A 10,761-nucleotide genomic window follows, 5' to 3' on the forward strand; every position below is an offset into this window, starting at 1 on the left:
ATTCAAAATATGCACCACTTTTATGGAAATCCACGACATTAGAGCTAAACATATACAATAGCTGATAAATTTATTTTTCTACGGTAAAGCTAAATTGAATATATAGATGGTCTTAGCTGAAACTATAGTAGCACAAAATTTATGATTATTGTTATTACTTAAACAGGAACAGCAGAGGACAAGAAAAGATACCATTTTTAATATATATTGCTACGTCCACCTAATTTCTGTGTTCAAATTTCATTAAAGGAAGCAAGCTGGCAGAATCGTTAGCATGCCGGGCAAAATGCACCGTGGCGTGTCATCTGTTTTTATGTTCTGAGTTCAAATTGTGCCAAGGCCATCTTTGCCGTTTGTTAATTCAGAGTTGATAAAATATATACCAATTGAGCACTGTGGTCAACTTCATTGACTTACTGCTTCCCCCCAACTACTGGTCAAAATTTGAAGCTATTATTATTATTATATTATTATTATAATTATTATCATTATCATTATTATTATTATTATTATCATTATTACTATTATTATTATTTATATGGCACCGGCAATGCCCACGACTACAATTCATTTTTGCTAGTTGAGTAAATTGGAGAAACATGAAAGAAAGTGTCGTGCTCGAAGGCACAATGTGCCACCAGAAGTCAAACACACAACCTTATGAACATGAGCCAAATATGATAACCATTAAGCCACAGACCTTCACTGTAAATGAATAACCCTACAATAGACTAGCATCCTATCCAGGAGGAATGTAGTATTCTCAGTCACTTATACGCTATGGAAATCAGGTAAGTAGCCCTGTGAGTTCTCGGAGTCAAAGACAGAAATGTCCAAGGAACTTATTTTTACTATTTTGGTTGCTACACCTTGTTTCCGTCATCTTCAGGTAAACCATTTTCCAAAATGCACACATCCTCTGGTCAGGTCTGAAATCAGAAGTTTGCTTTTCTAACACAAGATTCTAATGTTCTTATCTACTAAACCACAGCCACGGTTCATAAAACTGACCTCACACACACACACAGACAGACACTGACATACAAAATGCACACAAGAAGCTGAGGTTTGCAGCCTAGGAAACTTCATCTGAGAAAAAAAAAAAAAAAGCAAGGGAAATAGAATATAATTGAAGTGACCATTGTTGTATTGTTCTCTCATAAAAACGGAAATGGTCACGTATTTTAGTTAGTCATCAGATCAATAGAACAGAACCTATTGCTGTTACTAGTAGTAGTAGTACTATTGCTACCACCACCACCACCACTGCTACCACTATTACTACTACCACTGCTACTACCACTGTTATTACTACTACTGCTGCTGCTGCTACCACTATTACTACTGCTGCTGCTGCTACTACTGCTTCTGCTACTACTACTGCTACTACTACTACTACTATTACTGCTACTACTACTACTGCTGCTGCTACCACTACTACTACTACTATTACTGCTACCACTACTACTACTACTACTGCTACTGCTACCACTACTACTACTACTACTACTACTACTACTACTACAGAATGCACCAAAGCATTTTGTCCGGTGTGCTAACAGCTCTTTGTGTTTGGTACAAAAAAATAAACTGAACAAAGAAATAAGCTAACAATCTAAGAATTAAAATGTTTTACGATAGGATTTGAACCCTCAATCCTAGGTCAGGTAGTTCACCACTGTTAGCACTTAGGGTTTTTTCTTATTCAATATTATACAAATCTAATAGAAAATAGCAAATTTAGATGATTTCTATTGAATGTCCCTTTACAAACATATGGATAATTAAATATGTGTGTATGTATGTATGCCTGTATGTGTGTGTGTGAATGTGTGTGTGTGTGTGTATGTACGTATGTATGTATTATTTGTGTGTGTCTGTGTATATATGACAATTACTGCCATAGGACAATTCCCTCCAATGACAACTACCCCCTAGGACAATTACCCTGCTTAGTTAATTACCCCCTGCCAATATATTAAGAAGTTTTAAAGCATCATCTGTTGTCCTCAGGGGTGTATATCCTAGACTCTTGCTAACAACCTCCCCTTGTAACTTAGCAGTTCAGCAAAAGAGCCAGCAAGAATATATAGCAGGGCTCATATTGGGCCCATAATGGCGGCGAGCTGGCAGAATCATTAACACGCCGGGTGAAATGCTTAGCGGTATTTCGTCTGCCGTTAAGTTCTGAGTTCATTTTCCGCCAAGGTCGACTTTGACGGTTATCCTTTTGGGGTCGATTAAATAAGTACCAGTTACGCGCTGGGGTTGATATAATTGACATAATCTGTTTGTCTGTCCTTGTTTGTCCTCTCTGTGTTTAGCCCCTTGTGGGTAGTAAAGAAATAGGTATTTCGTCAGCCGTTCCGTTCTGAGTTCAAATTCCGCTGAGGTCAACTTTGCTTTTCATCCTTTCGGGGTCGATTAAATAAGTACCAGTTACACACTGGAGTCGATGTAATCGACTTAATCCCTTTGTCTGTCCTTGTTTCTCCCCTCTATGTGTAGCCCCTTGTAGGCAATAAAGAAATAAGAATACGAAGCAGGGCTCATTTGTTGAACTAAATCCCTGGAGATGGTGCCCCAGTATGGCATCATTCCAATGAGCGAAACAAGTAATCAATACGAGATAATTAAGGTTTATTACTCAAATACAAAATCAGAGCAGAATACAAACAAATGCCATAATGATTCATATATACATATTTTATTTATTTAAAAGGTTCACAAATAAATCAATGACTGAGAAGCAAGCTAACATTTAACTACTTCCCAATGGTAATAAGTACAGTCTTTATGTTTGTGAATTCACCGAGAAATTAGATTAAATAACACCTTATAAACACCGTTAGCTCCACGTACCAAATCATACCTAATTTTGTCTTGTAGCTAATCACGCATCAATCATTGAAGGAAAACATTTCGTAACTCACTTAAATGTTTATTTAAAACAAAAACCAATTTCTTTTAAACATTAACCCTTCAAGCATTCAGATTACTTTGTCAGATGTAATACTAATCTATTCACGATTCTACCAGCTTGTCACCTTAATAATAATAATAATAATAATAATAATAATAATAATAATTGTTTTGTCTTGGTATAAAAGATGGGCTACAGCAAATATCATGCTCAATATCACAGACTTGCTTCTCAGTTATTTTACCATAACCAGTTGAGCATGTCCCTTGGTGGCTGACGATATGTGCATCTCTGATCAGGAGCAGAAGTAGTGGGCGAGCATCATAGCTGTGTGCTGAAAGGAATTTTATTTGGGTTTTGAATAATTTACCTCTGGAAACATGGGTGTTTCATTCAGCATCCTTAAAGAACCCTTATTCAGGGACCTTTTGAGCGGGATAGGTTACTCAACCAGAAGAAAATTCTAACTGGGCTCTGCCTGCAAGGTCATGTGCTGTTTATCTTGATATGAGATCACCATGTCGTGCATATATTGTTGTGATGCATGTGCCTGGTGTACCCTTATCAGATGAGTAGTCATGAAGGGTATACTGGGCTTCATATATTTTACCCCAGAGTCACTTTGATGGCATGCACTGCTCTCTCACTCAATAACAATAATAATAATAATAATAATAATCCTTTCTACTAAAGACACAAGGCTTGAAATTCAGGGGGAGGAGACTAGTTGATTAGTAGGTTTCATTAGTACTTAATTTACCAACATCAAAAGGATAAGAAGAAAAGTTGACTTTGGTGGAATTTGAACCCAGAATGAAAAGATGGATGAAATGCCACAAAGCATTTTGCTTGACGTGCTAACAATTCTGCCAGTATGCCACCTTAAACTTAAAGACAGATGAAATACTACTAAGCATTTCACCCGGAGTGCTAACGATTCTACCAGCTCACCGCCTCAATAATAATAATAATGATGATGATAATAATAGTAATAATAAAGATGATAATAATAATAATGAGAATAATAATAATAAAATAATAATAATAATAATAATTGTTTTGTCTTGGTATAAAAGATGGGCTACAGCAAATATCATGCTCAATATCACAGACTTGCTTCTCAGTTATTTTACCATAACCAGTTGAGCATGTCCCTTGGTGGCTGACGATATGTGCATCTCTGATCAGGAGCAGAAGTAGTGGGCGAGCATCATAGCTGTGTGCTGAAAGGAATTTTATTTGGGTTTTGAATAATTTACCTCTGGAAACATGGGTGTTTCATTCAGCATCCTTAAAGAACCCTTATTCAGGGACCTTTTGAGCGGGATAGGTTACTCAACCAGAAGAAAATTCTAACTGGGCTCTGCCTGCAAGGTCATGTGCTGTTTATCTTGATATGAGATCACCATGTCGTGCATATATTGTTGTGATGCATGTGCCTGGTGTACCCTTATCAGATGAGTAGTCATGAAGGGTATACTGGGCTTCATATATTTTACCCCAGAGTCACTTTGATGGCATGCACTGCTCTCTCACTCAATAACAATAATAATAATAATAATAATAATCCTTTCTACTAAAGACACAAGGCTTGAAATTCAGGGGGAGGAGACTAGTTGATTAGTAGGTTTCATTAGTACTTAATTTACCAACATCAAAAGGATAAGAAGAAAAGTTGACTTTGGTGGAATTTGAACCCAGAATGAAAAGATGGATGAAATGCCACAAAGCATTTTGCTTGACGTGCTAACAATTCTGCCAGTATGCCACCTTAAACTTAAAGACAGATGAAATACTACTAAGCATTTCACCCGGAGTGCTAACGATTCTACCAGCTCACCGCCTCAATAATAATAATAATGATGATGATAATAATAGTAATAATAAAGATGATAATAATAATAATGAGAATAATAATAATAATAATAATGATAATAATAATAATAATAATAATGAGAATAATAATAATAATAATAATAATAATAATAATAATGATAATAATAATAAATTCCACCGATGCAGTACCAGGTACTGACTCTCATGGCTTCTGATCTTAACTGATTGGAAGTGTTATCGTGTACATTGTTTTGTCTTGGTACAAAAGATGGGCTATAGCAAATATTCTGCTCAATACAACAGGTTTGCTTGTCAATTGTTTGACCATAACCAGTTGAGCATGTCCCTTGGTGGCTGACGATATGTGCATCTCTGAACACGAGAAGTAGTGGGGGGGGGAGCATCATAGCCATATGTTGAGAGGAATTCTTTGGAGTTTGAATAATTCACCTTTGGAACCATGGGTGTTTTGTTCATCATTCTTAAACAATCCTTATTCAGGGACCTTTTGAGTGGGATGGGCTACTCGACCAGAAGAAAATTTTAACTGGACCCTCATCTGCAAGATCTTGCAGTGTTGATCCTGATGCTAGGTCACCATGTCATGCACATACGGTCATGAAGCATGTGCCTGATGTACCCTTATTAAATTGGTACACAAGAAATTGTATATTGGGCTTTGTATATTTGTACCCCAGTGTCTGTTTGATGGCATGCATTACTCTCTCACCCAATAATAGTAATAATGATAATAATAATAATAATAATAATAATAATAATAATCCTTTCTACTATAAGCACAAGGGCTGACATTTTGGAGGAAGGGGACAAGCTGATTATATCGACTGGTACTTAAAATCTATCAACCCCAAAAAGGGATGAAAAGCAGAATTTGAAGAAAAATTCTTGAAATTCGAGGAAACTTGTCAATAAACCTCAAGATGAAATGCTAACTACATTAGCATAATGTTATAATAATAATAATGACAATGATGATGATGATGATGATGATGATGATGATGATACCAATAATAATTGGCACACTTGGAGGTATCAGCACTCAACTACCAGCTTGGCTAAAAAAAAATCGGTTACAAAAGTAAAGGATAGAACCACCTACAAAAATCATTCATTGCTTCAAACTTCAAGAGTTCTCTGCAGGGTTCTTGAAGCATGATCAGTAAAATAAGTGTCAGCTTAGTCTGTTGGCTGTGGACAGCTGACACTTTCCACATTACCCAGCGGAATAAACGGGGAGTTTTCGTCAAATAACAACAACAACATGAATAAAAATAATCAATTAACAAAATCTAAAAAATTTGTCAAAATTATTTATTCCTTGACCAATATTATAATTAAGCCTAATTAATAATTAAAAAGAAAGAAAACAGTCAAGTTTTATAAAGAAAATGAAATTAAAATACAATTGATTATCTTAGTAATAAGATATTTAAAAATGCAATTTTGAATAATGGTAAAGAATATGGAATATGAAGGAAATACAGAAGACAGCATTTTACTTCAACCACAAAAATATTCCTCTAAGTTGAACTCAGAAACAATACACTTATATTATTTTTTTATTTTCTCTAATTTCCTTATTAAGGTATATAAATATTCACGGATACTGATTAAAATACGAAGTCAAAATACTGGTAACTGTGCAAAATAATAATAATAAGAAGAAGAAGAAGAAGAAGAATGATAATAATAATGATGATGATAATAATAATGATAATAATAATGATGATGAGGATAATAATAATAATGATAATGATAATAATAATAATTAATAATAATGATGATAATAATAATGATGATGATAATAATGATGATGATAATAATAATGATGATGATAATAATGATGATGATGATAATAATGATAATAATAATAATAAAGATAATAATAATAATAATAATAATAATAATGATGATGATGATAATAATAACGTTGATGATGAATTAAAGAAAAACTAAATGAGAAAAACAAAAATGAAAAATCTATACTTAATCACGAGATATCGTCTAAATTTGAAAGTTCAAATTAAAATTCTGTTAATATAACCGAAATATGTAAAAAGACCAAAATAACTTGTATATATTTCTTTTGAAACATGGAGAAGTAGAAGACGTAATTGACAATTACGAAGATTTCATCCCTTCTTTGCTCTCATACATTTTCGCTAGCAACAAACGCGAAGTGGTTTTGAAGCATGTTCTGGGTTTTTACTTTTTTTTTTATTATTTTTTTTTTTTAAGAACCCTTCTTATCAGACAATGGCGACGGCTTTTAGAACGGAACGCGATGACTACTACTGAATTGAAGGTTACCATGGGTTTTTAACATGTCAGAAACCATCTAAATATCTTCATGCAAAATTATAGCAATTAAGATGAGTTTGAAAGCAAACATGCATATTTTACATAATAATCTTACGGCATAAACGAAAATAGATCGATAAATTTAAAAAAAAAAAAAGGGGGAATATATAAATAAATCAAAATAATGCTGATGAACGTGCGAAAATATATTGTCTTCAGATGTTCGCTGGAAAATAATGTAGCATTTCAAGTGTAGGATCAAAGATTAGAGAAATTGAGCAAAAAAACCGTGAGAATAAGAAGGAAAAAAGAGACAAAGCCATTGTCAGTGTTTTCGCTTTTGTGATTTGAATATATCTAAAATGTTAGATCAAGAGCTGGAGACCGCGGCAATAATAGGAGGAGAATATTTATAATAAAATCTTGATACCATCACATATAAGAAGCAGCACAGGAGGTGAAGGTGGAAATAACAAAGGCACTGATGTCATTGTTGCTGTGTAGCCACAGGCTTGCCACAACTGTGCAAGCACATGATCAAAGGCATTAAGGTCTGCTTTGATTTAGCAGGCTTGTGATCAAAGACATTCCAATCTTGACCATCACACCTTTCTGTTATATCTATTTCTTTACTACCCACAAGGGGCTAAACACAGAGGGGACAAACAAGGACAGACAAACGGATCAAGTCGATTATATCGACCCCAGTGCGTAACTCGTACTTATTTAATCGACCCCGAAAGGATGAAAGGCAAAGTCAACCTCAGCGGAATTTGAACTCAGAACGTAACAGCAGACGAAATACCGCAAGGCATTTCACCCGGCATGCTAACGTTTCTGCTAGCTCGCCTTCTGTTATATCACATGTAGAATTACATTGTCCAATGTGTCCTTCTAGCTTTAGGATCAAAGACATTCCAGTCTTGACCATCACATCTTTTTGGTGTATCAAATGTAAGAATTACATCGTCCAATGTGTCCTTCTAGCTTTAAGAGTGTAGGATATGATTTTCAGGAAATTAGCTGCTATTTCTAGTAAGGAGAGTGACTTCATAGAGCAGTAGTTCTCAACCAGAGTCCACATAACTTTTGGGGGTCCATATAAGATTTTGTTGTTAGTATTTCATTGTTGTTTAATGTCTGCTTTCCATGCTGGCATGGGTTGGACAGTTTGACTGAGGACTGGCGAGCCAGAAGGCTGCACCAGGCTCCAATCCTATAATATCCAAAATATTTTGACAACTTTTTTTATACAATTCTACATAATATTTAATTTAAAAAATATAATATCATATTTTTTTACCTTTTGGCATTCAGGTTTCTCTGTCAAATGTAAGGCTTATCAATTCACATTGTTTTGAATTCATCTTACATTGCCTGGTAGCTTTGAGATTACAATGATGTGACTGTTCATTTTTAGATTAACATTGTAGAGTAAGTGTGAGAGGCCAGAACTGGCTAGTTTGAAGATAAAACTGGCAGATTATTTTGGTCAGATATGGCTGCTTTAAATGCTAAAACAATGGTTCATAACAGGGGTTCACATAGCCCTTGAGGATTTATATAAGACTTTGGGGGCCACAAAGCAAAATAGCAAACTGAGGATCCACAATAGTATTTTAAAGACCCCTGAAAAAATGCTGCTTTAGATGTATGTATTGGTATTTATTGCAAGAAACTGTTAGGTTCCTTTCTCTGATATTTTACACAATTTAATGGGTAAAAAACAAAATATGAATTTTGAAAGAAGTTTCTATAAGACTAGTTTTTAACCATCAAGTGGCTATGGGGGTCCACAAAGAGAAAATTGTAATCAAAGGGATCCATAGATAAAAAAAAAATGGTTGAAAACTCCTGCGCTAAAGGATTAAACATGAAATGGTTATAAGGGTCTCACTGAGTAAAATATGAATCACAGGGTTCCATAAGTGAAAAAAAATGGTTGAGAACCACTGGGAGAGAGGTTCTTGATATCTCTATATATCCAGGGTTTTTTTTTCTCCTTTACATGTTTTAGTCATTAGGGGCTTCGGCCATGATGGGGCACTACCTGGAAGGGTTTTTTTAGTTGAATGAATCGAAACTAATACGCTCATACACATACACACATATCTAGTCACTTTAGTGACATCTATAGTTCTGCCTTTTGGCTGTAAATTGCAAATAAGCCACCTTTATTTATATATATAGGGTGACCCCCTTCAGTCATGAATGTCTATGGGATTGCACCTAGAAAGTTACCCTCCGAGGCACAAGGCTGGGCAAGGTTGTTTATTGAAGACTAACAGTTGCCCATACATACCAGCCTCCCTCTCTCCACACCACTAATGTTATCCAAGGAAAGGCAAAGGGGCCGATACAGCTTGGCACCAGTGACATTGCAACTCATTTTTACGGCTGAGTGAACTGGAGCAACGTGAAATAAAGTGTCTTGCTCAAGATCACAACATGCAGCCCCGTCTAGGAATCGAACTTGACAACCTTATGATCGTAAGCTTGATGATCTAACCACTGAGCCATGCGCCTTCACACACACACACACACATATATACATGTACACGTACACACACATATATATATACACACACACACACATATATACATGTACACGTACACACACATATATATATATACACACACACACACACTCAATTAGATTCTTTTAGTTTCCTTCTACCAATTCACTCACAAGACTTTGGTCATCCCAGAACAAAAGTAGAAGACACTTGCCCAAGGTGCCTTACTGTAGGACTGAACCTGGAACCATGCATTTATGAAGAAAACATTTCAGCCACACAGCCATGACTGTACCTAAGCTCCCCGCCACACTCACAAATAATAAATAAAATAAAATAAACAAAGTAAACTCACCCAATATAATTTTTATCCCATATATCGTTCATCCTATGGTAAAACAATCACATTGGAATATTTTCAGGGGCCTGGAAATAAAAGAAAATACACCGTGAAAGAATGTTTTATAATGATATACAAAAATTAATATATTTTAACGATTTCAATTTACCACAAATATTTTTAAAATGTTATTTCTAAGATTCTCTTTCACATGGACACACATATATATATGAATCTTGTAATTAGGGGGCAAAAAAAAAAAAAAAAGGATATGACAAATTGAAAATTGCAGATAAACTCAGATGTGTCCCCTTTACTATGGTTGCATGGGTCAAATGGAGTTTATTGAGGTCGATTTTTCTAAAGCTGAATGCCCTTCCTGTTGCCAACCTTTATCTGTCTCTAAGCATGGTAATGATTTTCCCTACAGTCAGACATGCTTTCACAGAACGTTGGAAAGGAATGACACTGCTTGTATAACAGTGACACTCATTTACAACTATCACATGATGTCAAGACAAGAAGACACAAAAAACACACACACACACAAGTACATATACGTATGTGTATATACATCATCATTATCATCATTTAACGTCCATTTTTCATCATATTGGCATGGGTTGATATATATATTTGAAAAAAGAATGACTTCTCTGGTAGTTCTAATCAGTTTAATTTATAATTTTTTAATTTTTTAATAATATAAATTTTTGTTCATAGATCTAAAATTTATATTATTAATAAATGAAAAAAATAATAAATTAAACTAATTAAAACTACCAGTGAAGTCATTTTTTCTTTTGTTTTTTCAAACATACCCA

At 34.7% G+C, this 10,761-nt stretch overlaps 1 protein-coding gene across 12 annotated transcripts in view; it reads right to left on the reverse strand.

Moving 5' to 3' along the window:
- Positions 1–10,761, reverse strand: part of LOC115213797 (B-cell CLL/lymphoma 9 protein) — a 765,484-nt gene that overhangs the window by 541,004 nt on the left and 213,719 nt on the right. For all 12 annotated transcript variants that reach the window (XM_036504565.1, XM_036504560.1, XM_036504562.1 and 9 more), the window contains one exon: positions 9,953–10,023. The gene's annotated coding sequence lies outside the window, so the exon portion shown is untranslated. The remainder of the gene's footprint in view (positions 1–9,952; positions 10,024–10,761) is intronic.

Source organism: Octopus sinensis, linkage group LG7 (assembly GCF_006345805.1).
Source record: "Octopus sinensis linkage group LG7, ASM634580v1, whole genome shotgun sequence".
In the NCBI taxonomy this organism is placed as follows: domain Eukaryota; kingdom Metazoa; phylum Mollusca; class Cephalopoda; order Octopoda; family Octopodidae; genus Octopus; species Octopus sinensis.